Source organism: Crocodylus porosus, unplaced genomic scaffold (assembly GCF_001723895.1).
Source record: "Crocodylus porosus isolate Cpor-Errol unplaced genomic scaffold, CroPor_comp1, whole genome shotgun sequence".
Taxonomy (NCBI): domain Eukaryota; kingdom Metazoa; phylum Chordata; order Crocodylia; family Crocodylidae; genus Crocodylus; species Crocodylus porosus.
In genome coordinates this window covers 37,625,257-37,650,629 of record NW_017728950.1, presented here as the reverse complement: position 1 = coordinate 37,650,629, position 25,373 = coordinate 37,625,257, and the positions used below count along the sequence as shown (strand labels likewise).

The 25,373-nt window shown below is 40.8% G+C and overlaps 1 protein-coding gene across 1 annotated transcript in view; it reads left to right on the top strand.

The window, feature by feature from the left end:
- Positions 1-25,373, top strand: part of LINGO2 (leucine rich repeat and Ig domain containing 2) — a 683,474-nt gene that overhangs the window by 377,238 nt on the left and 280,863 nt on the right. Inside the window, exon 4 of the mRNA XM_019555191.1 lies at positions 19,082-19,240. The gene's annotated coding sequence lies outside the window, so the exon portion shown is untranslated. The remainder of the gene's footprint in view (positions 1-19,081; positions 19,241-25,373) is intronic.

Below are 25,373 nucleotides of genomic sequence, written 5' to 3'. Positions count from 1 at the left end.
ATTGGCCAGGAAGGTAGGAGGTCCAGGTTCAAATACCTAACTTGACTAATTTGGAAGCTCTGCCCCAAATCAGGGAATGCAGGGACTTGACACCAACTCACCTTATTCCAGGTTATCCCTCTAGCCACCAATGCAGAATGAAAACAAGAACAATTTTGGAACCTTGAAAATTACCACAAATGGAATTATCCTCAGGTCAGCATTATTAATAGTTACCCATTGAAAACGACCATAAAAGAGCAACATAGGGCATATCTGCATGGGCCTTTCAGCGCGACTAAATTTAATGTGCATTAAACTAATGCGCATTAAGTGATTTCTGACAGGTGTCTACACGTGCAGCGGCCTGGGTCTAAAGTTAGGACTAAGTCCCTCCAGCCCTGCCGTGTGCCCCTGTGGCCACTGTGGGAAGCTACAGCCTCCAGCCACATGCCTGCCAGCATTTGGCAGCCATGTCGAAGCCAGAGCCAGCTGCCAACAGCTGGCAGCCATCTGGGAAAGTCTGACCCCTGGGCAACCCCTTCCCTGCCCAGAAGCCACATGCCCATTGCAGGGGCAGCATGCAGCAGTTCCCTTCTTGCCCACCATACCTCCCCGCACCAGGTCTGCTCTAGCCCCTGTCCTTGCCAGTGACAGCCAGTGCCCTGCACTCCTGCTGGCCCCACCCAGGTACCAAAGCAGCTATACACCTGCCAGCAGGGGCCAGAGCACTGGTTGCAGGAGGCCCTGCCTGACCTCCTCCTCCTGCACTTCCTGCTCCAGCTTGCCTGCCCCACTAACCACACATCTACTACCCCCTGCCTACTCCCAGCACCACTCTCAGGAAATACTCATGGGTGAAACAAAAACTTTATTACCCTAACAACATCCACCCAATCCTTCCCCCGTACCTCCTCAACATAACAGGACCCCCTCTGCTCTCTCCCGCAACCAGCAGAACCTCTCCACCACACTCCCCACCCACGAACAATAAAAAAATCCACTTAAAAGTGGAAAACTATATACAAGGGGAAAAATACTTGGGTCTTCAAGCCCAGAGTGGAGGACTATGGGGGGGGGGGGGCCCTAGGGAGCAGGGTTCTCTGAGGCCAGCCCCCTAGTGTCAGGATAGACCCCGTTAGTGCTGGGTCTCGTCTACACATGCATTAATGATCATTAACTAATCATGCCTAAATTTGACACCTGCATCTGCAGGTGTCAAATTTAGGCACAATTAGCCCAAGTTAATGTGCATTAAGGGTGCGCACATGTAGACACATGCCCGTAATGCTCATTAACTTAGGCTAATGCTCATTAATGCATCGCATGTAGACACTCCCATAGAGAAACTGCTTATAAATCGGTCATCCAATAGTTGAGGATTTTGCTAAGAAAAAGATTTTAAATTTATCTCTTCCTAAATGTTGTCAGTGTCTTATGTTTCTGAAAATGTGAGGGGAAGAATTAATTTTGGCATTGCTGCTTTATCTGTATGTTAGGGGAAGAATTGGCATAAGAATTCTACCCCAAGAAGATACAGATTGCTAGAACAGTTGTTCTTTTAACCAAATGCTGGAAGGCATGTTCTTCCTCTCTTCTCTTTTTTAGTAACTTGGAGGCCAGGTACATCTCATCCAAAAGAATGTTTTCCAGTAACATAAGGAGTTACAGAGATACTATGGAAATGGCAAGAGCCATGTTGGCATAACTAGATGTTATCACAGCCACAAAATAATATAATGGTATCTGTCATGCTGCACTTCTGAGTGCAATCACGAAGACACAGTGTGAATTTCTGGTGGTATTCATAGAGGCAAAATTGCGACCACTCTTGCATGAAAGATGAATCTGGATGACTTCACTGGTGACAGATTTACCCCTCCAAGGGTAAAGCTGACTACACACTCAGAATATCTGCATTTATTAATGTTGGACTGGGCTATGGTGATCTTTTTGAATAAATTGTACATGGGTGGTTTCATCTTGTTATCTTAAGCCTCAAAAAAGTTCATTGCTGGCTAGCCAGCTAGCAGAACCAGGGTATCAGGTTCACATTTCTTTGACACATTGGATGAATTGAAAGGTGATATACAAGGTAGTAACTTAGATTCTGTAGATTACTTTAAAAAAATGTGGACTTGCTTACACATATGTAAGTGTGATGTAAAAAGAAGTAAATTAAAGTCGGCTCAGACACTGTTATAACTTGCACGTTCTTATGGCCTCCCATTAACTGTGAGTTTTGCACACTTGTCATCATACCCACTCTGGTTAGAGTGGTGCAGATTCAGTAGACAGTGTGAATACAAGTAATGTTTCCCATTTAAAGGTCCTTATTTTATACTGAGTATGAGCCAATGTGGTTTCAGTGACATGAAATTGTTCTCAGAATTCAGTTAACTTAAAAGTACTATAAAAAAGACTTTATACTGCAAGGTTGACATCTACTATGTTCTTGTGTTGGCTACAATATCACGTACAGAGATGATTTTAAGGCTCAGTTCGCCTCCCTCCATCCCCTTTTACCTCCCCAACCCCAGCCTTTTAAAAACCAAAAATTAGAAAGAAAGTAGGTATCTTCCAAGTAGAGTTCCTCTTGTAGGGAATGGTCCAAGTCTGATTCTGGAAGCTGAAATTTGGCTCTGATAACACAAAAGTACTGAAAGGCTTTTTACTTTCAAACTGCAAACTTTAACTAGACATTTTCAGTTTTCTGTAAACCTGGTACTGCCGCAGGTCAGTGGTGACATATTATATTTTCCTGTATTTTTGAAACCAAAGTGTGATAAGGCCTCTTTAAAAGCTCATGGGGTTGTTTCCCTCAGCCATTTATTTTTTTTAATTCACTGATTAATTTTTTTCTTCCCTCTCATAAGGTCAGCTGCTCTCAATTTATATTTACTTCATTATTTGCTCTATGCCTAGTCCTGTCTTTTTCTATACTAGATGTGTTAATCATCCTCATAAATATAACTTCCAGAATCTCAGCTTCTGCTGAGGAACAGTATAAAGAAAGCAAGCCTGTTGTCTATGCAAGTAATAACAGCTAATCTTTAGTAAATGTGTGTTCATAGCATCATAGAAAATTATGGGACTTCAAGAGGTCATCTGGTCCAATCCCCTGCTCAACCCCCTGCTCAAAGCAAGACCATCCCCAGCTATACCAATCCCAGCCAAGTCTTTGTTTAGCTAGGTCTTAAAGCTCCAAAGACAGAGATTTTACAACCTCTCTCAGCAACCTGTTCCAGTGCCCTAACCTAAACTCCCCTTGCTGCAGCTTGAGACTATTGTCCTTGTTCTTTCATTTGCTATTGCTGAGAACAGTGTAGCTCCATCCTTTCTGTAACGACTTGTACCCTTCAGGTAGTTGAAGGCTGCTATTAAATCCCACCTCAGTCTTCTCTTCTCCAGACTAAATAAGCCCAGTTCTCTCAGCCTCTCCTCAAAAGTCCTTCCTGAGGAAAGGAAGGATGGAGAGCAGCAAAGTAAGGACCCTGGACTTCAGAAAAGCAGACTTTGAGTCAGGTAATTCATGGGCAGGATCCCCTGGGAAGCCAGACTGAAGAGAAGAGTCCAAGAGAACTGGCTGTACTTCAAAGAAGCCTTACTGAGAGTACAGGAACAAACCATCCTGATGCACAGGAAGACTAGCGAGTATGGCAGAAGATCAGCTTGCAGGGAACTCTTCAGGAAACTAAATCACAGAAAGGAAGCTTCTAAGAGGGACATGACTTATAAGGAAGACTGAGGGAACTGGGTTTATTTAATTTAGAGAAGAGAAGACTGAGGGGAGATTTAATAGCAGCCTCAACTATCTGAAGTGGGGTTCGAAAGACGATGGAGCTAGACCATGATTAGTGGTGGCAGTTGGCAGAACAAGGACCAATGGTCACAAGTTGCAGCAAGGGAGGTGTAGGTTGGATATTAGGACAAATTGTCTCACTAGGAGGGTAGTAAAACACTGGAGCAGGTCACTGGAGCAGGAGCTTCATCCCTGTAGGTTTTCAAAACCTAGCTAGACAAGGCTTTGTCTGGGTTGATTTATTTGGGGCTGTTCCTGCTTTGAGCAGGGGGTGAACTAGATGACCTCCTGAGGTGCCTTCCAACCCTAACTTCCTATGATTCTAAGTCACGTGCCCCAGGCCTCTGACCATTTTGTTGCCTGCTGCTGGATTCTCTCCAATTTGTCCACATCCTTTCCAAAATATACCACACTTTGCATACCACAAGGCCTTGAATCACACACACACACTTGTTTTGGGAAGGTAGAATGAACTAAGATAAGTTTTTCCTTTGAAAAAGGGTGGGAGAGTAGGCAGAGTCTTACCTGCCACTTCAGGGGCTTACCACAGAGGCTACAGGGTATGGCCATGCAGAGCATGAGCTAAGTTCTCTCATCAGCCTTTTTCCTCCTCCCCTGGGTAATGCAACACCTGCAAGAGTGTCCCTCACAGCCACAGCTTAACCATATGTAGACCTGTATGCAGATACTTTAAAATCAGTAATTCAAGAATGGCTGTGAAAGGATTAAGTCAGTGGCTGTTGGCCACACAGCAGGAGGAGGCGGAGTGAAGCTGTAGAGAGGAATCCTGCCTCCAGCCCTTGTGGAAATCAATATCATCATTTCAAACATACACCCCACATTTCCAAAGCTAATTTTAAGGAAAAGTTGTGCCTGTATGTGATATGCAAATAAATACAGTAGTATCCAGGAGCATCCTTCAAAACTGAGGCATATTGTGCTGCGCACAGTACAAGGACAGAGCAATGTAATCCTCACTTCAGAAAGTTCGCAGTCACAAGGCAAGACAAAAGGCCTGGGAATGAGGATATAATGTCAGCCAGTGACAATCAGAAACTGAGGGAAATCTTTGTAGAGGAGAGAAAATAAAGAGCTTTGGGGAACTATAAAATTAGACAGCATTGACCAGGAAATGTTCACCCAGGCCCTGAACATTTGCTTATTCCACACAGCACCGGATCACTGTTGCTCTTGACTTTGTTAGACTCAAGGCATCCCTCAGAAAATGCCAGCTCTTGGCTTTCACCCATTTCTTGACTACAGAAAAATAATAATCTTCTGTTGCAAAGAACTCAGAAAGACCACAACATCACGATGTTTCAGACACTATGAATTCCTGTTTGAAATCTCAGGACTTATCTTGTTAGTCTAGTGTTGGTGTTTGCAATCTGATGTAGGTTTATCCAGCACCCTTAAAAAGATCTTCAGGCACCCCAGGGTGTTGTGGCACCCAGGTTGAGAACCACTGTCTGAGCACTTTCCCCCAGCATGGCTTTTGCCATGTATACATTAAACCACTCCTCACACTATTTTAAGATTCAGTCTAAAAGATGAATGTCTTTTTTCTTACTGGAAATTCCTTCTGTAGGTAATGTAGGCAGTATAATTTACTCTTCCTTATGGCAGCACCGACAATATGCCCTGGCATTTTAAGAGTAAATCCCTATTGAACTAAGCACCCTCATAAAGAATTCTGTTTCTTTGCCTTGAAGTCCTCACACTAAACATGATAATATATTGGCTAAAGATATAAATCTATTTAGTTGTAATTATGTGCCCTTGTTACACATCTAACTATAAGATAGGAAATCAGTCATTAAATTCCTATTCAGAATCTTTCTTCATCTGTTGCAAAACAATCCCATCGATTATCACATGGCTATTGTTAAAATGGTGTCTTTGTTATTATACTGCTAATAGTTTTCAATCCAGATAGTTAAAGAAATGTTTTTAGGTTTTTTGTTGTTGGTTTTTGGGTCTTTTTGGACAAGTCTGCTGACTTGTTTTAGACTTAGTAATCTCACATTTTGCCCAAAATAGAAAAGGATGTTGGCATCCTTGGTTTTTAAACTCAGAGAAGCCTTTTCTAAAATAGTGCAAAGTGAGATTTTTCAGAGGCTTGAAACATGGGTCAATGTAGATTGAACTTCATAGCACAAGGTACCTTCATAACATATGATCCTCCTTCTCCTGGTTTCTAGACTCTGCTCCAAAGCACTGAGCAAAGGAGTTTCCCAAAAAAGAGTTTGCTACAGTTGTTTTTAATGTGGAACAGGCATGTTTTTCCTAGTTTCACTCTTGGCAGCAATTGAATCATTTGGGCCGAAACATTCCAAACATTGCAGCCTGTATTACACACCTGGCATGAAAACGTTCAGCCCAAGTTGTTAAAGTTTGGACAAGTTAAAAACAACCAATGAAGTGTTTTAAAATGGACAGTATACATACAAAAAACTAGAACTCTTGGTTCCAAAATGATACCTTTTATTAGACCAACTGGGAAATAGCAAGAAAATTGTCCTTTTCTGCAAGCTTTCAGGATCAAAGTCCCTTTATCAGGCTCTGGGAAAAGTATAGATGGTATGAGATGGTAAAAAGTTCCCATAGGTAGGAAATAAACTTCATTTTTGCACAGACGGAGCTGAAGATGGAAGGCTGTCCCTCTGGGTGGATGAGAGCGTCTTTGTGAGCTGTGCTGTGCTCTTTGATGTGTAGATCAGGTAGAATTCCTTCCCTGGAGGTGTCAGATGCCAGGCAGGGAGGTAAAAAAAATCATTCTTGTTGTTCTGCAATGAAGTTTAAAATCCAAAATTGGCTAAAATTCAGCATCTTCCTTACACTCCTTATAAAGTGTTTAAGGACAGTGACTTAATAGTCCTTATAAAGGACAGTGACTTAATAGGCACCTGTACTACTTTGGCTAGTATCAGTAAGGTATTAATTGTCCACTGAACTGTGAAGAGACAGAAAATTGCTTTTTCCCTATAGATATCTTGTCATAAATGTGTAAAAAGAAGGTGCTGAGCACTTGATTTTTGGTAATGGTTAACAATTCTCAGTAGGGGTGTGCAAAATGGGCCACATTCGATTTGGATTTGGATTAGCCTGAATCAGAGACAGTGATTCAATTCTTGATTTGAATCACTGTCCCCAATATGATTCAGCTGAATCCGAATCTGAAGATTCAATGCGGATTTGGCCATAGACACAGGTTTAAATGTTTTTTCTACATACTTCGAGGTACCAGGTACAGCTCATGAATGCTGTTATGGTGGGGCAGATGGAGCATCCCACAGGGAGTATGGGGATAGGGGGTGGGGGGGAGGAGCCACATGCTCAGCAGAAAGCCCAGAAATGGACTGGAAGTACTTCCAGGTCCACTGGGGGTGCTCCCCGGCTTGGCGATTAGCCATGGGGGACCCCGGGTGCCCCCTCAGACCCAGGAGACACCAGTCACTGAGCTGGAGGGGGCCCAGCATGCTCCCCAGTGGATCTGGAAGTGAACTGGAAGTGCTTCTTGTTCACTTCTGGGTCTGTTGCTGAGCGCCCCACCATCTCAGCATTCACAAGCCTCCTGGTACCTTGAGGTATGTAGAAAAAACATTTAAAGCTGTGTCTATGTCTGAATCGCTGAATCTTTCTGAATCAATTCAGAGGGTTCCAATTCGATTCGAAGAGATTAAAGGGTCTCCTGATTCAATCTGGATTCGGAGATTCAGCCACCAAATCAGGCTGAATCTCTGCCGAATTGAATCTGGGACCGAAGCTTCACATAGCCCTAAATCTCAGTACTTTGCGAGATCAAGTTTCTGAATATCCCATAAAAGAAAGAAGAGAGAAAGCCTTGTATGCTGTGACCCATGTTAAGTTCTTCTACATGTTATCACAGTTCCACTGAGGTCAGGGGAGTTGTATCAGAGGGCTGAATCTAGTACCCTCTATTCACCAAGGTTAAATGGTTTCAGTCCCTTAGCTTCAGGAAGAGATTTGGTCATTTTTAACATGTTAATCTGAGACAACGGGTATCTCAGAGACATGGCAGAATGAGGAAAGTCAATGGGGTGCTGTAATACTAGGTTAAAAAATACACAGAAATGAATCAATAGGTTGTAGTGGTGGGGGAGTGACATTCTGCATCCAAAACTGCATTTCCAAATAAGGAAGATTTTTTAACTGATAAGATGAGTACTATCCCTGTGGGTAGAAATTCCATGTTTTAGTAGAACAAAAAAAATATGCCTTGGGATATGCTATCAACCCCTAGACTAGGACAGCAGCAGCAAATTAGAAATGCAAAGGGAGTTGGGAGAGGCTGTGAAAGCAGAAAACACAGGGATAATGGGTGAGTTCTATTAGGCCAGGATGCAGAGACCAAAATTCTTCATGTTATAAAAGACTGCTTTCTGGATCAATTAGTCCTGGAACCTACAAAAGGAAAGGCCATTCTTGACCTAGTCCTAAGTAGTGTAGACAAGTGTAAAATGAGGCACATGGGCAAAAATAACCCAAACTATTTCTACACTATGATGGCTTCTGCATTAGCTGTTACCACACAGGAAAAATATTTTTGAATCTTTGTGCTCAGATTGCTCAAAAAATCAGCTCAGAGCTCAGAAGCTGTTAAAAGGCAAGCAACATGTTAGGAATTATTAAGAAGGGGATTGTAAAACAAGCAAAAAGTATCATTATGCCCCTTTATAAATTCATGCTGTGTCCACACCTTGAATACTCTGAAAAAACAATCTAAAAAATAAATTTCAAGGCATGTACCTAAGGAATGTTGATTAAAAAGAAGGAAGTTAGAAATGTGAAATATATTGGCCTGCCATAGAATTCCTACATCACCAAAGTCCTTTTGTGGAAGCAAAGGGAAGTTTCAGAAAAACCCATAAATTTTAAATTTCTGAGTGAGATGTGCTAGGCATATATAATAGAGGTAGCATAAAAAAACCAGAACTCTGCTTGGTTTTAGTCTCATATCCATGAAAACAAGTTCTGATGTCACTGAAGTCAGCAAAGGGTGCACCTGTAGAAGCCCATCTGAATGCAGAATAAGTAATGTTAACTTTAAGGGTTCAGTCATGAGAGTTTGCAATCTACCCACAAGCCCCATTCTCTTCAATGGAAATTTCAACTGCTCTGCACTTTTTAAGATCAGACTCTCACTTAGCTGAAGAGTCCAAACCACCCTTGCTGCTTTTGGACTGCATGCTTGAGGAGTTGGTTTTAAAGTGTTTTGACAGAATAGTGTATTTACTTGATTCCAAGACAAAGGTTTTTCCAACATCTAACACGGGGAGAAAAGCCCCTTATCTTGGATTTGAGTACAAGGGGGCAGGGCCATAGGCAGCTGCTGCCTGACCCCTTGCCTACCATATCCTCACACTGCTTACACATGCTTTGGCTCCATCCCCACTCCAAGCAGGGAGACGCATTTGCTCCGGCCCAGTTATGGCTGAGGCAGTGGCAGAGCTGCACCAAAGCTGCCGCAAACACCACTACTAACAGGTTGCGCTGAAACCAGAGCAAACACATGCTCCATGCCCCAGACTGGAGTGGGGATGGAGTCTGCCAGAGCACAGGTAAAGAGAGGGGACAGGCAGTGGGGGCAGAGGCAGTGGAGAGTCAGGCAGCAGTGAGGGTTGGGGAGATAGGGGTCAGTTGCTTGATGCCCCCCCATCAGCTACCTTTCACTGTCTCCCCACCACCTGCCCCACTACAACCTCCCACATTGCCTGTCACCCTCCCTCTACCAACTGCCCACCTGCCACTGCTTTCCTCACTGTAGATTGATTAATTTAAGACAATCCTCTAATAATTAGAGTCTACACATGGAAAATTATAACAAAATTTATAATTTTTTAATAAATTTTCCATGTGTATAATCTAATTATTGCGGGGCTTTCCTAAATTCAGTGTCATCTTGGATTCAGGTAAATAAGGTAGCTTGTTAGTATGTAATGAGAAAGGTTGATGCATGTATTGTTGAGGCTACCAGAATTTTCATTACAGGTGGAATGAAACTACCTCAACTTCCAAAGTTAGGCTGTGTTTACAGGGTTGACAGTGGGAATCAATAACAGTTGGAATTTCTTAACTGCCTTTTACAATCACTTTTCAGAGCAGGGTTTTTCTTTAAGGGGAGAAGAATCTCTCTCACATTACCAAGGAACTGTCCTCATGTGCTTTTCCCTGTATCATCCTGCTGGTTCTCCTTGTTCTGCCTAATAGAGTAAGAGTATATACTCTTGTGATCCATAGTGCTCCATGGTGCACTTACTCAGCATATATCTTTCATCTTGGTTTTTTTTCATATCACTAGGTTTTACTTAATTCTTCAGTGTTAAATTTGTAGGTTATGGTTTTTGTGGAGATTTTGAATGTTTTTGCAAAAGCTATGATTCATTTGCTTTTTCTTGATCTAAGATAATGCAAGCCATATAGGTCAAAGGATTTTAATTCTATTTAAAAAAAACCTAAGTATTTATATATACACAGATACACAAGCATTTATATTCATGGTATATTTATCTAACATGTATATATGTGTTTATATATATATAATAAGGTTTATTTCATGGTTGTGAACAATCACTAATATATATTTGACTGACATACACATACATTTTCAGATGATTCTAATGAGTTACCTATGAAAAGCAGGAGTTTCAGGAAATTTAGCAGTCTGTCATATCACATACTGTGGGGACAGTTCCAGTCTAGGAGGCTTTAGAATGGGCTGCATTGGATTTGGAATAATAATGAAGATTAATTTTGAATCTGTCACACTGGAAGTGACAAATCTCCTATATCTAACTGGATTCAGAGTTGTGTATCTTGGATCATCACATATTCCCCTAGCCAACAAAATAGGTCATATTCTGAAGCTAGGGAAATATTTTTTTTGCACAAACTAATACTTTACCAGATGTTGACAGGATTACATGGACTCTGTATTTACCTAGTTATGATGATGCCTACAGAGTTGCTTTAATGAGATGAACATAAGAATTATCGAATATATTCTTTTTATAAGCTATGTAAATAGCAATAAAACATTGAACATGTGGAATGGGGACTGGCAACATGATCAGACTATTTGCATTGTAATAAAATCATAGGCATAGTAATAGAATAGCAAAATGGTAGTCTGGTTAGGACTACCTCATTTTTCAAAGATGACAAATAATTCTATACTACCAGAAAATTGGATATGGAAGGACTGAAGTTGTATGAATTAATACATTTTTAAAAATTTAGTGTTTTTGTGGAACGTGCTAAAACTCTCAAAGCAACTGTTTTCATTGCCGAAAATGAAAAAGTTAGTTTCTCTTGGTTGTTTTTCATCCTCGTTGATCATCTAGACTTGGAAAGAAACATGTACATTCCCACAAGGGTATGGATTCTAGAATTCATGGGGCCACAAGCTCCCTTGTAGCATAACTTTAGCATAGCTGCTCTGAAACCATTCAGGTTACACCAAGTCACGTCCTGTAGGGCTCTCATAGATTTCATAGACATTAGGGCTGGAAGGGACCTCGGGAGATCATCGAGTCCAGCCCCCCACCCGAAGGGCAGGAAGTCAGCTGGGGTGATAGGATCCCAGCAAGATAACCATCCAATTTACTCTTGAAGGTCTTTCAGTGTAAGTGCTTCAACCACCTCCGATGGCAGGTTATTCCAGACCCTGGGGGCTCGGACAGTAAAGAAATTCTTTCCTATGTCCAGCCTGAAATGGTTTTGCAGTAGCTTATAACCATTCAACCTCATCATCCCTTGGGGTGCTCTGGTGAACAAACGTTCACAAACGTGATACTGGTGGTCACCCCGATAAACTTATAGGTGGCCATCAGATCACCCCTGAGCCTGCGCTTTTCCAGCTAAAGAGCCCCATGGCTCTCAGCCTGTCCTCGTAAGATCTGTTTTCCTGACCTCTGATCATGCGCATGGCTCTTCTCTGCACTCTCTCAAGCTTCTCTACATCCTTTTTGAAATGTGGAGCCCAAAACTGGATGCAGTACTCCAGCTGCAGCCTCACCAAGGCTGAGTACAAGGGGAGAATGACATCCCAGGATTTGCTTGAGAAGCATCTATGGATACAAGCCAGCATTTTGCTCATTTTACTAACTGCAGCATCACATTGCAGGCTCATGTTCATGTTGTGGTCAATGATGACCCCCAAGTCTCTTTCTTCCGTAGCGCTAGCCAGCATAGCACTGCTGAGCCTATAAGGGTGCTGCAGGTTTTGTCTTCCAAGGTGGAGAACCTTGCATTTTTCAGTGTTAAACACCATCAGGTTCTTGTCCGCCCATTCGCTGAGCCTGTCCAGGTCAGCCTGGATCGCCCGCCTGTCTTCAGGTGTGGATGCTTTGCAAACTTGGCCAGTCCGCTTCTGAATCGAATGTCCACATTATTAATGAAGATGTTGAACAATATGGGCCCAAGGACAGAGCCTTGGGGGACCCCACTGGTCACAGGGCACCATGACAATTGACTTCCACCAATTCCTACCCTCTGGGTCTGAACCTTGCAGCCAATTTCCCAGCCAGCAGATCATGGTGGACCCAAGGCCACAATTGGCCAGTTTCCCCAAGAGGTGATCATGGGATAGTCTCAATAGTTTTTCTTACACTTGTGCTTCAGAGTGTGGCATGAAAGAAATGTAGTTTGCTTATTAAATGCATCTAAGTACTTTAGACAAAAGAGCAGGAAAGGGCCTATCAAGTCATCTTGTTCATTCCTCTGAAAATGCAAGATTGTTCCCAATGGTATGCTCGCTAGTGATTTCCCAGATTAATTAATGAAGATTCAAATAGTCTATTCCTGTTTGTCCTTAAAAAGAGAGCTACAGATCCATCAGAGTTGGTGATTGGTGAGTTATTTTTTGTGTCATCTCTGATATCATCTTTTACTTGAGAAAAGCTTTTGTTGATTAACTACTGCTGCATAGCCAATGGAGCAAAGTACAAAATATTGGTGTTGTTTGCCCCCAAAAATAGTTGCTGTAAAGAAATGACTTGCTTTTGTATATGAAAAGAACTGAGGATGTAGGTCCACTTCCAAGTGGATAGGTGAGTGCATTGTAGTGAACCTACTTGTTGGCAGACTCAAAAACTAAGTACAGACAGTCCAAAAGCAGTTGAATTGATTGTCTTTGCAGGTTATTCTAAACTGCAGAGATTAAACTAGAAACAACTGGATAGACATGAACATTTGGTTCAGGAAATCAAGTCACATACCTGCAGTGGCTTAGGCCAGAAGCCAGGGAGCGCTAGAGCATGGCTCCCTGGCACATAGTCATCATGGGCTGGGTGTTCACTTCCTCTTCCTGCTGCTCCCAAGGTCTCTGGGATATGCAGTCCAGAATCACAGAAGCAGGACCCTGCAGGGTTGCTCATCACTTCCTCTTCCTGCTTCCAGGTGCCTCTGGGATTTGTAGTCCACAGTCACAGCCAGGAGTAAGTTTTTAGCAGGGCAAGGCAGCTCTGTACTTGGGGGAAGCGAAGTTTAACACCCTTCCCTGGCCCTAGACCCCTGCCCCCCACAAACCTTCTCCACTGCAGCAGACAGAACAGCCCAACCCAGGACTGGAAAGTATGCTGGGATGCCTGGGGAACCAGGAAGGGGTCTGGGACAGAAGTTTCATAAACCAGTTTGATCCAAGTCAGTTAAGTCAGATACCACATTCAGCCAGGTTTATCTTAAACCAGTTTCAGCTATTTTGAAACTGGTTTATGTTAGTCGTGCACATAGAGATTTTTTGAGCCAATACCAATGGCCAAGTTTTAATGAGCCATATGGCCTGGCAGCTTGGAAAGCAGCGTCCAGCTAGTAAGTCTGGAAGAAGGGTTGAGGGAAGGGGCATGGAGAGGGCAGATCAAGGCCCCCACAATGAGGGAAGAAGTGGGGCTGGAGCTGGTGCTGCCCTGCCAGGGTTGGGCGAGGCACAGGATTGCAAGCAGGCTGTCTGGCAGTCATGGTGGGGGCTCCCATTGCTTCATGCAACCCGGGAGAGCATTGTGGGGGTGTCCCTGGATATGCATGCGGAGCAAGAGTGGGCTGCCGCTGAGGGTTGGGGCTAGGGTTGGTGCTGGTCTCTTCCTGGCAGGGGGCTGGGCTGGGCTTCAGGTGGGAGGCAATGGCACTGGTGGCCAGGGAAGGTGGTGACAGCACTCTTCCCAGTGGGGAGGCAGCCAGGCTGTGCTTGGGAACAGGGGCTAAAGCAAATTTTGGGGTGGCTGTAGCCCCCTGCCCATAGCCCCTTTCCCAGCACTGCTGCCACCTGCCCTGAGTACATCCCTGGCCCAGCCCTCCTGCTGGGAAGAAATCAGCACTGCCCCCAGCCCCAGCCTGCAGTGGCAGCTCACCCTCATCCTGTGTTTAGATCTGGGGGGGGGTATGTGACCCCATGCCCTCCTGGGGTGTGCATACCAGTGGGAGCTACCCATTATTTTAGAAGTTTTATTTCTTTTCCACCATAACCTGTTTGCAAAAATGGTACCATGCACAGCGAAATGAGGCACCATTCAGAAAATCATTGTACTTTAGCCATTGGTATATTGATTGGATAAATCAATCCCCGCCCCTCGCTCTCCAGATGAGCTGTTCTGGCTCTGCCCTATGCCCCACCCCATCCCGCCCTGACTATGCAGTGCCTGTCCCTGCCCTAGCCCTACTCTTTCCCTCACCATGGGGGCCTCAATCTGCCCCCCACACCCCTTCCCCCACAACAGACTCATTAGCTGGACACTGCTCTTCATACTCTGTTGTGTTCTACAGCTGTGCACATGCATGGGGCATTTATTGGCAACATTATCGGCCACATCAGCCATAAAATGCCGATTGTTGATAATGTCAATTTTCCTTATTTCAGTGCAGATACAGTATGGGACTGATGTTATTGGTGCACCTCTAGTTTATGTGCAACGAACTTCTGTTCTGTTCAAGGTTTAAACAAGTTTCTGATGGTTTGCACCAGTTTATGTGTAACTTCTGTCCCCAGCCAAGAGGAAAACTGAACAAATTACACTCTCACCTCTTAAAAGTAGTTCACCTATGTCAGGATTGAAGCACATTGCTGGGTAACTTAAAGAACCCTGTATTACTGCAGCCCATACTGCACCTAATCTGTAGCAAAACGAAACATTTCACTTCACGGAGTCCACGGTCCAGTCCAGTACTAAATGTAATGAAAAATTGTATTGGAATGATTATGTTGCTAAAGAAACATGCAACATCTAGAAGATTTAGTTTGTCAAGTTTTAAGGTAGGTTTTTCATATTTTGATCCTGAAATAATGGTGGGTCTGTATTTGTTTCAATTAAACTTTGAATAAAATTGAATTCAGAGGATTTTTTGTTTTACAATTACATATCTTGCTTTTTGGATCATGAAGGGACTGAGATGTACTTTCCGACCAGCCAACCATAATACTTATCCCACCACCTTCTACTGGATAGAATACAGCTGATGTATTTCATGGTTAATTTGTTTCTGTTTTGGTATCCAGGAGTAAGGGGCCTGAAAGAAGAATGTTAAGTGCAGTGTGTTTTGATGATCCTCCTGATACTGTTATGAATCTAAAAGATTGGTTGTGTGTGTTGTGTTAAAAGCCCCAGTTCTTGGAATAGGTGATTGCCTGATAAATAATCTCAGCTTTCTTTTTTTCTTTTTTTGTATGAAAGCAAGCACTTAGCTGTCATGATCATGGAGAAGAGCTTAAACATTTTGAATCATAAAAGGATCAAAACTGGATTGCAAATAAATAATCATGATTTTTGGGACTGATCCACAATTCTTGAATTATTAGAGTTGTCAATACTGTAAGGTCTTCACCTGACAACCAACCAAGTGAGGTTTCACCTAAAGCAAACTTGTACTGTGGGCTGTGTGTTTTAGGGGCACATTCTAACCCTCAGCTTAACAGTGTTCCCACTGTCAGTGATCATTACAGTCTACTTAGGACATGGGACTGAAATACCAGTAGACATTAAAAAGCAGAAGAAACATTGGAGGTTAAACATTGAGTCCATATATTTAAGAGGAACTTTGGGCGATTTGGGATATAAGGCATATTTGCTCTTTTTCTTGTGCTATTGTCTTCAAAAAAACCCAAACAAACACAGTTTTTGTTGAATGTCTGTGACTTGAAAAATCTCAGCTAATATTGTGTCATTAAAAACAGTGTAGGCAGAGTGGAGATATCATTCAGGTTTCCTTTTACTGCCATAAAAATACATTGTTATCAGATCACATTGATTTGCTCCAAGGCAAAGTGTGCACGTGTGTACATATAAGGCTATTGATGCTTTTCAGTCTTTAGAACATTTTTCTAATTAAAAAGGAGGGGAAGGAGAAATAGTTTGGGAGGCCAAATCCACCCAGTATAGTAATTGTCTGATGATAAGTAATATATTGTCTTAAAGATATAGCCATTGTTTGATTTCTACTATTTGCAGCCATCTGAATCTTATTTTTTAAAAATTCAACATTAAGAGCAAGGTTAATAATATGGTCACACAATCATGATAGCCACTTCATTTCAGTGAGTGGAATTCAAACATACAGTTTTTGCTTCATGACTGGCTGAGCTTTACATCCCTGATACATGTTCCAGATATGACACAATTAACTGGTTAATTGCAAAATAAATTTAGACCAGCTACACATGCAAAATAATTATGATATGATTAAAATTACTATCTAGTTATAAAATGAACCAACTAGCTATAAAGTGAGTGCTTGGCAATGTGTAACAACTGTACAGCTGGTTTCTATTCAGGTTTAATTTGAATGTGTAGCAAGGTCCTCAGTTACCTAGAAGGCCTGAGAATACTACACATAAACACAACATCATATGTGTAATGGACTAAAGCTTCTCTGTTATATTTTTATATTGTGTCTTGGAGAAATGTGCCTAATAATCCCTTCCTACTTCTACCCTCATGAGTTCCCTCTTATTGGTCCTTGTTTTCTCTAGTCCTTCAGACTTCCATTCCAGTCCCTCTGTTCAAATTTTCCATTGTGTTTACCTGCCTGTTTGGGTGTCTCCCTTTGCTCTACTAAATCCTTGGTGTCTTTGTTCCATGACACTTCCTTTTCTGTTATTGATTATGAGAGGGAACATGGACCCCCTCAGGGAGCAGGGACAGGGTGGAGGGGGTGGAGGAGGAGGCAGGGAAAGGGGGGAGCAAGGAAGGACCCTTTGTTACTCTCAAGACTCTGCTTTTGTATTGTCCTTCCCTCCTGATGACCCCGATGACTTCATCCATGGCTATCACTGGTTGGTTGTCTTGCTGTGGTCACACGTCCGCGTAGCCTTCTGGGCCTTCTTTTAATTTGGTGGGTTCCCCCAGAACTGAGACTCTGGCCCCCTGCTCTAGGGCCTTGTTAGCTGATGTCATTTTATCTCATGTTATGGGCAGTGTAGTACATACTCCCTCTGCTTCCAGACTTTTCCAGACTATGTGTTCTTGTTGGCTTTGTTTTAGACAGCCTTTCTGCTTCCAAGGCTATGTGAAACTCTGTGTGTATGAGACCCAGACTCAAATAACCCCCAGAAATCAATTAACCCCTGCTGCCCATCTTGAACTATTCTAAAACATATATATATATATTCATGCCAATTCCCCAAAAACAAACCTTTCAATACCATTTCTAAGCCAACATGTGGGTAATATTACATTTCTACCTAATGTCCCCTTGCTACCTCTTTGAAAGTAGTTGCTGTGAGGTGGCTAACTACAAAAAAGGTTTGAGGAAGAGGTTGCAATGCAAGCTGCATGAGAAAACGTTGAAGGAAGTAGGTATGCTCAATTTGGAGAGAGATAGATCAAAGGGAATATGACAGAAGTTTACAGATGTTTGACAGGCATCCCTAAAGAAGGGAGTAAAATTATGCTCTTGCCATGAGGCCATGTGCTTCAAATACTGCAATGCAGATTTATCTCAAATCTCTGTGGGAACTTCATTAGGAAGAGTTGCTTGACAATGGAATAAGCTTTGTAGGGGAATTCATAGAATCTCCATCACTGGAGATTTTCAATAGATAGATTTTTTATAGTTTAAGAATAGTGCATGCTGCATCTGTTCAAGGAGTTAAAATAGAAGACTCCTGATGCCCTCCCTTTGGTCCTGTGTATGTAAAATTCAATGGCAAAAGTATTTTGGTAAATTAAATAAAAAAACAGATGTCTATTAAAGCAGGTTAAAATATAAGAGTGCCTGGCTGCTATATAGATATTGCCAGTGAGATTTATACTGCCAGTGGACTGGAGATTGCACATAGTTAGTATCAAGCAACTAAATTTCCAAGCAACCTTAATGTCACTGGAAGCCACAACTCAACGCCATTGATAGAAACCAGGGACAAAATAAATGCCAATGATGCGTTTTTTCTTCTATGTCTTTTCTTGATAAATACCCAATATATCTACCAATGACATTATGTTGTTTTAACTATCTATAACATGATTTAAATTCTGCAACACAAATGAGTGAATATTGCAGCAGGATACTTAATTTGTTTCTTTGTTTTAAATGGCACAACCTTAGCATTCTGCCAGCATGGAGGACCAGATAAATCAATATAACCTAATTGACTACACATTCATTTATATCAGTAAGTGGAGCCACATTCGTTTATATCAGCAAGTTTCTGGTCTTACATATTTTATCTTTTATATGTTGCCTTTTTTCCCCCTCAGTGTAAGTTATAGTGTGAAAAGTATATGTGAGTTTTTTTTTTTTTATTGTTGGGTAGATTTACTTTTTGATTTGTTGGTTAATGTGGGTTTGTATGGTGTTCAGGTAGATTTTCTATTTAAATACATGTGAATAAATGAAAGCCATGTGGGAAACCTACCAGGGAACACCTGAATGTAATTTCCCTCGGTTATGCCTAGAATCCCTTTTTTAGCTTAAAATTCCCTTTGGCTTAACAGTAACAGCTTTGTTTGAAAGAGGAGTGTTGAAAAGAACCCTTTCTGAGAAGAGACCTGCACCTATATATGCAGTGAAATCATAGAGAATGCCTATTACTTTTCGAAAAGCAAATACTTTTCATTAATCCCGACAGTTTTAATAGATCAGTAAGAACATGGAAAACTAGCATGTATTCAGCAAAAACAATTTCTATGAAGCATAGCTCCACAGACTCTGGCCTTGATGTTTATCAAGAAGCATTTATGGCTTTGTACACACAACTTTGAGGTACTCATTGATTAAGTGGTGATGCCTCCTGGTCCTAGGACATGGTTGACTATTTTTCCATTAAAATGAAGGAATGTCTGTGTCTTGCAGGTTCATTTGGAACAATTTGAATGTGGTGCCATGAGAAATGCAGTTGTCCGTGACAGGTTGGGATTATCATGATCAAGTACTCTATTTTGACTTCATCCAGTGGCCAAGAGCTTCGTATAGTAGACAGCAAGGTTTGGACCTTTAATAATAGTGTACCAGGTAAGACTATTGAAATGAGTTAATTTATCAACTTCTCCTAGGGCTTCTTGGAAAAGCAGTTGTTTATGGTATTATATATCATTGTTCTGTTTTTATATTTTGTACAGGTGGCTCTTTTTACTGAAATCTCTTAGAGTGGTGTGTATTGTTTGAATGAAACCTGTTATCCAGTTGTGATAAGGGAAGGCTAAAGATTCATGTAAGAAAGATTCAGTCAAATTTTAATCACAAAGAGCTGAACAACAGAGTAGAGCACAGAGGCTGCTCAGATGTTTTGATTTACTGTTTCTCACTTTCTCTTAAACTGTGGCAAAGTAAACACTTGTCTCTCCATACTATAGTTGCTACTAGTGTAGAGTAGCAATCATATTTGTTCTTTAACTGCAAAAATGAGCTTTCCACAAACACAGATGCAAATAGCCTATTCAGTTTCCCTCCCAAGCAGTTTCTGCATTACACTTTGTTCTGTTTTCTTTAAAAAGAAAAATAGTTTTGCCTTATTGCAATGGCAAAAGTCCAAAGGAACTGAAACTGTTTTCCCTTGCCCTTGTGCCAGTCGGAAAGAACTGAACTGACCTCAGTAGTCTTACACCAGTGTGAAACCATTTGAAGTGAAGTAAAAAAGCCAAAGCATGTGTTGTATATCCTAGAAACATAATATTCTGCATATACATGGACTTGCTTTATACATAAGTTGGAATGCTATATAATACTGTGGATTATTTTGTTTTATTAAGAGTCTGAAAAGCCCTTTCTCTGAGAAGCTGACATTTCCCTTTGGCACCAGGCTACGTTATGTTCCCACTCATGGTAGATAATTCGTCAACTTTGAAAACACATTGATGCAGTGAGAGTCAATCGACACAGCTAAATATAACCAAAGTTAAGTTTGTGTGCTGACTTAAAACACATGTTTAGGAGGAGCTGATTTACTCTTTATTTCAATTTTTGTATCTTGTTGTATTCCTTCCCCTCCCCACTTCATCCCACCCAGGTTAAGGAGTTAGCTGGACCAAGATCTAGAAAATGTTCATTAGCATAATGTCATAAATAAAGTACTGAACTCTATAGTGATGCTACTGTCTTGTTCCCCTCCAGATGTAAATGCCCACATCTGTTAATTATTGGCTGAAAGTAATCATAGTCATGGCTTGATCGAAGGAATTAGTTGTGATTCCATGTTAGTTGTGATTCCATTCCCTCAGTATTTTTGCATTCAAAGATATATTGCAGAAGAACTATTTTCGGAGTAACAAACAGGGAAAACAGAACCCATCACTACATCAGGGATACAAAACAATAATTACAGCAGTAATCTTTGTAAATGCGATTATGAAACCATCACTTATTTGTACTTCCTATCCTCTGAATTGAAAGCTAATTATTTAATGAATATATTTGTTTCAAGTATTTTCACCAAAGCAGTGCTGTATGCATTACACTTAGTTACCTTGGGAGGCTCATATGAAAGAGGAAAAAAAAGGAAGAGTAATGACTGAAATAATATGACAGATCATAGTTTAGAGATTAAACAGTATTCCCACTGGAAATTCCTGTGGGACAGAATTAAGGAAGTTTATTGTTTTGAAGTAAAACCAAACGCTTTCTGTTTAGACAACAGAAGCCATGTACTCGTTTGTATCTCTTGCTTTAAGGTTACTTTATTTTCTGGTAAATTTTAGGCTCATAACTTGTCTACTGTAGGCTCTTTAATCCTAGTGCTTTATCTGCTTTGAGAAACATGCTTATGAAATAGTATTTAAAGAACAAGCAGCTAAAAGGATGTGGACAGTGTGAAGCCATGCTTTACAGTCTAAGTCATGATGCAGGTTATATGAACCATATATTGTGTTTACATAGAGATGCACTGGATCCACCTCACAAGTATCCCATTTCACTCCCGCCTTGTCTACACTGTAAGGACAAGATATTTAAAATTATATATATATAAAAAAAATTAAAAGCCTGAAAATTCGTGTGACATCTTGAACTTTAACAGAAAGATCCACTTGTCTTCTATTTACTCTTCCGTTCATACCATTCCATATGTTGCATGGTGTTAGTCCTACACATGTAAATTCGTGTAGGAAGAGGGCCACTCCTTTCACACTGAAATTAGGGACCTTTTATAACCCGTAGGTAGGTCTGATTCTTCCTGATGGATCTGTTTGCCCCTGCTATCTTCATCATTTCCCATTCTTCTGTAATGATGTTGAAAAGGAAACCATGAAGATCTGAGGGAATTATACACTCCCAGTCAAGCTTCTTGTATCTTCTTGTGTATCTGAACAACAGTTTTCAGTGGTACCAGGATCCTGTGCATCACAAAGAACTCGGCACCAGCTCTGTTCCCGACTGCACAGGTCGTATATTTTTAGAGGCAAGTGTTCTCAGTGCTTGGGGGCTTACATGAACTCCCCAAGCAGTCAGGTTTACAGGGTTTATTGGTTTATGTTTGTTTTTTAACATGGAAATGTTACTGTCTGTTGTATAACTTCTTTTTTAAAAGCAAAATCTGCTAGTGTTTCTGAGGTTAAGGTTGTGTCAGGGTGTTTCAAGGCTGTTTTTTTAGTATCTTATGATACAGTCATAAACATTTGCACCAACTCCTAGCTCAGAATATTTTAGTTTTATACTGCATTAAATATTGCTGTGTACCCTTAAAGTTACTCTCTCTTGAGAGCTCAAATAGAATATTTTACAATTTTAAGGTGCTCTTTGTGTTTGGGCAATTTGGAATTTATTTATTTATTGGTTTTAAAGAAAAAACCAGAAATGCCTTCAACATTCATGACAAAGCAGAACATGCAGGTAGGCAAACTGGTCTCTATTTCCTGTACTTGCCCTAAGTGTGAGATGTGTTCTAGTTCTGAATACATGCGCTTTAATGCACATTTACACATGTGCTTTAATGTGCAGTAGCCTATTTTACTGTGAGTTAGAGCATCATGGCAAAAACTGCTAAAATGGCAATGCACAGTAAAAATAGGCAATTGTCCATTGAGCATCACTAAAAAAGCATGCACTTTTCCTACTACCCATTAGGGAAGCCTTATGTATATTTAGTTAATACCTCACATTAGAGGTACTAAACTCAATGCACGGTAGCAAAAGTGCATTAATGAACATGTAGACCCACCCACAAATTCATTATTAAATGCTTTTTTATAGTATCCTTCTATTAGGACTATTACGTATCTGCAATATACAGACATATAGCATTGAACAGAGCTCACAGTGTGTGAAATATACATTTAGAGATGCCCAGACGTTTAAGTGCTTTTAGAGATTAGGGAACAGATCAGTACAGATATGCAGAGGATTCTCTAGTCTAATATATGGGGGTCAACCTTTCTAGCATGTGTGCCACAAATTAGCCACTCCCTGAGTGCCATTGTTATCCTCTTCCTTTTTTTGATCTGCTGCTCAGCTTCTGCTTCCTGCAGTATCTGCTTCTGTGCTGCCTGCTGCCTCCCCAGTCTGCCACCAGTGACATGCATGCCACAGGTTGACTACCTGTACTCATAATATTACAACATGATGATCGTTGTATCCTTCATGCTCCCTAAGTTACAAATAAAAAAACCAGCTTCATTTTCCCCTCCTGGTATACACTGCTACCACCTAACAAGTCTTAAACTTTTATACACCCATCCCTGACTACATTCTCACAGTGTTAACGTTGCTGAGTTTTGAAATAGAGTGCGGCTTTTAGACAGCCCCAGGTCCTGGAGCTCTGTAATTATTCGAGACTCTTTGCCCATCTTTTTTTAAAGAAAGTCTCTGTTCCCTGTGGTTGTAAAGAAAACTTGGGAAAAAAGTGTTCAGATGGTTCCCTAGAGGCTTAGAAACTAGAAAGCAAAGGGGTCTCGTGGGAGGATTATTATTACTGGCTATAAGAAAAGAAAAATATGGGGTCATTAGAAGAGATGCTCTTTATTCCCCTTTGCACTTAAATAGCAATGTGGGAGACCATGTGGAAGTTCTTACTAACAGGTTCAAGATATGGATCTTGGATCTAGGAGGGATTTTCTCACCACTCATCCTCAGCTGTTTGTTAGGAAAATAGGAAGGTGCCTGCCCAGCCAAGCTAAACAGACTAACTTGTGCTCCTCTAGTTCTACTTTGCCTGGAAAAAGGTACGGTTGACAGAGTAGAGGAGCACTGAGCATAGATTCTCCTGCATCTCAGCTATGTTTCTATTCACAGTGCAGGAAGCTTCACACAGGGGAGGGGCAAGCAAATCTGGGTGTTGAATTGGCCAAAATTATTCAGCCATATTCACGTGGCTGGGTATATCTGCTGCTCATATCATCTCAAAAACTGAATATATGTTTACATGATAAGTTGCAAGCACCATAGTTCTCTGCACTCAGAACAAAACAAAACTTAAATAACAAGGTTTTTAAAATAAATCCTTGTATAATGCACCGTACTAGTCCTAAGCTTGTTCACATCCAGTGTATGCACCTCTCAAAAACTTCCTCAGTACTTACATTTTTGACATGAAATCTCATAACCCTATTCCTAAAATTTATGTTTCATTTAAAAATGGGGAAGCTTCTTCACAACTTTATTTCTCTTTTGAGGGTTTTATCTCAGGCTTTATCCTTCTAGTCATCATTTATCATCTCATCAGTCATTACATTTCAGATCTTGAGCTAGTTCAGCAGGCAGAAGAAAAGCTACGTAAAGAGGAAGTAAACGTACTTGATATCAACGTGATAACTAATACAACTAAATGAGCTATTATGGAAAATTGTCTAGATGGCTTAATGAAGAATGACTCAATTACTATAAAAAAAGACCAAAAAACAGGTATGTGCATGAGATATCGGTTGCAGTCCTAATCTTTGGACTAGAGATAGTCTCACTATTGATCCAATCTAGGAATAGGCAAGTTGGTTCAGTCAATACAAAAAAACCAACAAAAAACAAAGCCATATAAATCCCAAGGCATAAAAAGAATAAAAATCTGAACTACTTTTGTTCTTGAAGAGAGAACCTTTTTTCTGTGAAACCTTCATAAAAGAGCCTAATCTCACAACATTCCCAGGCCACTTTTCTGTGTGGAAGATATTAAGCTAAAGAGTTAACTGTTCTATTTCTTACCAAAATCATATGGCACTTTGGAACCTTTTTGCAAGTTCACCTCTCTGAGTACTGAGTGTCTGCCTTTGGGATTTATATGGCTTTTTATATGTGTGTTGAGTGAAATATTGTCCTATTTTATTGTGACGGATACCTCACATTTACCTCAATACACAGTAAAAGATTCCTTCTGTGATGAGATCAAAATGAAAGACCAAGGGAGTGTCATTAGCATGACAGTGTTGTTATAGCCCAGTGTTGTTACTCTGGCAAAGTATATGCCTTTACAAATTGGAAAAGAAAATATGTTTGGTTGTCAGAACGTGTCAAGCTAAAAATAAGCCTTTGTATGAAGTTCCTAATCTAGATTTGCAAAATAGCTCATGGTCTGGAAAGTAAATAATACCCACTTTTAAGTAGTCCCTAAATGTCCATTTTGAAATGCCATTTCTTAGCAGCTTCAAATGAGCTGTCATAGTCCATCAAGCAAATTCAGTCCCATTATTTATTTATTTATTTATTTTTAAACGACCTTTAATATATGGTTTTACACAATAGTACTTATTTTAAAATGTCCCTGAGAATCTCCATGGTTTGTCAAGTGAAGTACCATATACATTTTGGATTTTGGACAGGCATTATTTTTGTTGTTCTTGCAGTGCTGGTTGAAAATGAAAAATGAGATAGGAGTAATGTTAGAAACAATTTCATGACAATATTAAATGTGTGACTTAAGCCAGGGAATTTAGAATGAATGCATAAACTTTTGTCTTTAAATCTTTCCTAGGGACTGCAGCTGGTGACTTGGAAGCTTTTAGCACCAGTTGCAGTTGGGGTGACCTTCACAACATAGGGACTTAATACCTTGATAAAATATGATGAGTAAAGGACTTCACAAGTTAAAAACTGTTCTCAATAATGAGTGGGAATTGATTATACAGAGAGAGACAAAATGGGTACGCTAAACTGCACACTGAGTATTTGGGAAATGTTATCTGCAGTCTGGGTACCTGAGGGTTGAGGAGAGCAAAGGAGGATCTAG